Raw genomic sequence first — 3,468 nt, forward strand, 5'->3', positions numbered from 1 at the left:
CAAATTATCCGTATAGTCTTGATTTTTTTTCTATTTTCAAACTAAAAAGGCTTAATTCGAAAAATCTCAAAACAGATACATATAATGTCCATCTGTTTATGAAAAGAAGGCAAACAAACTAATGTTCAAATTATATATAAACGGACAAATTATCGATGTGCCTCAGGTATTGGTACATTTGCATGTTTATTTTTTGCAGGATATATCATCATGATAATCCTATTGTTATGGATATCGTCATAATGCGACACAATGACCGATATGCAAATTAACAAAAATTTGGTCATATATGGAAATTGCAGTTTACAAAAACCAATATATGCAAATCATTAAATATGTGACTTTTACCTATGCATGTTTCGTTGTCACTTGATAAATGTAATCCCTCTTTACAGTAGCATTCATATGATCCGTTTAGATTTCTACAATACTCGCTACAGCCACCATTCTCACCAAGACATTCATTTATATCTACAAAAAGGAAGAAACTATTAGTGTATAATGACTAGACATTTTCTTCTTCAACAAATTCTACAAAGTGATACATACAAAACGACTAGCCACTTAGGGATTAAATTCTATTATCTTTCGTCCCTCTTTGCGATAGGGAAAGAAATCTTTCTTACAGTTTTCAGTTATTGAAATCTGTTTTGTAGATTAGGACGGAAATTCGAATTTTCGGTTGATGTCAGGGTCAAAATTTTGTACGAAAGATGCACTTTTCGTTTTCTTTTCTATCAAATCACTTTTTTATACTTTTTTGTACTTACACGAGCATCACGATCAAATTATTATTTATTATACATCCTGTACCTGTACATGTTGCACCATCGCTGTTCATGATATATCCAGATCCACAAGAGCATGTAAAGGATCCATGTGTATTTATACAATTCTGTTGGCAGTTATCTGTTCCTGTCTGACATTCGTTAATATCTACAAATGCATAAATACAGATTCATCATAATTAAAAATTGTTTGCAACGTTTATTTTAATTGGATAATGTCACGGCATTTATTTTCAATTGCGCAGGCGACGTACGACAGATTGTTTGAAATTGTATGAAGAGACGTCGTTTTTTGTCAGTTTTGTTATACTATAGATACTAGTATTTTACCTTAAACTGTATTTTAAGCTCTAAACGCATCAATTGGTGATTTAATGGTTCCACTTACCCGTTTATTTTCTTAGCTAATACGTCGCCAGTTAATTAAAATTGCGACCCCTCAATCACCAATTAAAGCTTTCGGAACTTACAATACATTAAATTAAGCTCCTAAATGAGAGACAAACCAGTGAACAACGTTTGATATTAAGGGTATACGAAACAGTTACAGGGAAGGTAATGACGTTGCTAACGTAAATTGTTATTTTTGCAACTTCAAACTATGACTTATCGGTAAAAGATTCAGTTTTCGACTGATTTTATCATTCAAACTTATTTTACTTGAAAACGAGTTTATTTTTTAAATGCCAATTGGTTTGATTACACAAAGATAATGTGTGCCAAATTTCCTGAAATGTAAATATGCAATTTATTTTAATTTGATAATTATACAGCAAAAAATTATGTTTTTTTTTCTACAGTCATGAAAATTGGATAAATATGAGATTTTTTCTGAATATAAATGTATAAATTTTTAGATACAAATAAAATACAGAAATTACAAACAGTTTAACAAAAAACAGTTGGGTTTTTTTTTGTATCTTTTTTAACTAAAAAGTTATGTCTTTCTTTCGACAAAGAAAATGCGTCCACAAATCCGAATTTTGAGCAAATATACAAAATTTTGACCTCATTTTACTCAAAAAGTAGTGCATGAAGGTATATTTTTTTATTACATATTTGATTTAAACAGGTAAAAAATGTGGAATTTTATCAAAATGTAAATACGGGATCAAAACTGTATCGTATTCGCTAAAGCTATTAAACACAATATTCATTGGCAGTCAACATATCTAGCCTTTCATCTCAGTCGATTACTACCGTACTGTAGCTACAGATTGTAGTTACTGGTACATAGTTCTATTCTTTAAATTGCATGTAATGTTTTGACAATGGACGTTTAAATAACAATCAATCAAATATGAACTTCATAATTATTTCAAAAATGGGCGCTAATTTTGAGGTCCTTACATAGTCAAATGTACTAGTATATCTAGTTTTATGATAGAATTAAACACGTGACATTCTTTCAAATTTACATTGAAAGTTTCTGTGGTTGACTGAAATATTTACCTGAACATTGTGATCCTCCAAATCCCGGGGCACATACACAAGTGTTCGGCATTGAGCAGGTTCCTCCATTTGGACAAGAAGTAATCCCATTGCATAGAGCTGTATAAAAAACATAACGCAAATTGGTACAAAGATTTATGAAATAATACACATTTGTATGTGATAAATTAGGGTTTTTTCTCTCCAAAATATAAAAAAACGGTAAATTCATGACGATACAAAGTTGCATTTGGATGGATAATCAATTTTTAAATATATAATGCTGAAAGTGTTTCTCCATAAACAATACAAATATTTTTTGGTCATATTTTTGTATATACTGGGCACTGGAATAAAGGCATTGCATAGAATGAATCTGCAACCGTTGTGTAAAAAAAAGGTATGACAAAATACTTTTAAATAGTTATCAAAGGTATCAGGATTATAATTTAGTACGCCAGACGCGCGTTTCGTCTACATAAGATTCATCAGTGACGCTCATATCAAAATATTTATAAAGCCAAAACAAGTAGAAAGTTGAAGAGCATTGAGGATTCAAAAAATTCAAAACGTTGTGCCAAATACAGCTCATGTAATCTATGCCTGGGATAAGAAAATCATTAGTTTTAAAAAAAAAAAACAGACTTTTGTTTTCAGGAAATTTATAAAAATGTCCACATTATTGATATTCATGTCAACACCAAAGTGTTGACTACTGGGCTGGTGAAATTTATATTCCTCCATAGAATTATGTTTAAAAGGTATGTATTTCCAAGAGTATAACTGAAGGAAATAACAAAAGCAAACAGTCAGTTCTAATGATTATGCAGACAAGTTAAATTAACTAGTTTTGGTGTACTAGGGAGGGTGTGCCTTTCTGATATCTTATTTGGCCTTTCAATTGCTTTAATTTGTCACTGGCCTTCAGAGCATATTGCGTTGCCAACGTTGTTTTTGGTGTTTCGTTTTCCATTCTGAATGATATTACATAGATATAGGAAGATGAGGTATGAGTGCAAATGAGACAATCCTCTATCTAAGTCACAATCATCAATGTAAACCATTATAGTTGAAGTTACGGTCTTCAACACGGTACCTAAGCTCGCACTGAACAGCAAGCATGGTTAGTCTTTCCGATATGAATGTTTTTAGTCTATAGTTACTAAAATAACTTTGATAAGACCTGATTTAGTATATAGTCGCCGTCACGTAAAGTTGGCACATTATTTTCAGTTGAAATTCGGCTAAC

The 3,468-nt window shown here is 31.1% G+C and overlaps 1 long non-coding RNA gene across 1 annotated transcript; it reads right to left on the reverse strand.

The window, feature by feature from the left end:
• Window positions 1-434: 434 nt before the first annotated feature.
• On the reverse strand, window positions 435-2,341 carry LOC134693527 (uncharacterized). The gene is made up of 3 exons (XR_010102418.1): window positions 2,241-2,341; window positions 814-936; window positions 435-471 (listed from the first exon to the last, which is right to left on the reverse strand). It is a non-coding gene; the product is annotated as an uncharacterized LOC134693527 (long non-coding RNA).
• Window positions 2,342-3,468: the final 1,127 nt, after the last annotated feature.

This window comes from Mytilus trossulus, chromosome 12 (genome assembly GCF_036588685.1).
Source record: "Mytilus trossulus isolate FHL-02 chromosome 12, PNRI_Mtr1.1.1.hap1, whole genome shotgun sequence".
Lineage (NCBI taxonomy): Eukaryota > Metazoa > Mollusca > Bivalvia > Mytilida > Mytilidae > Mytilus > Mytilus trossulus.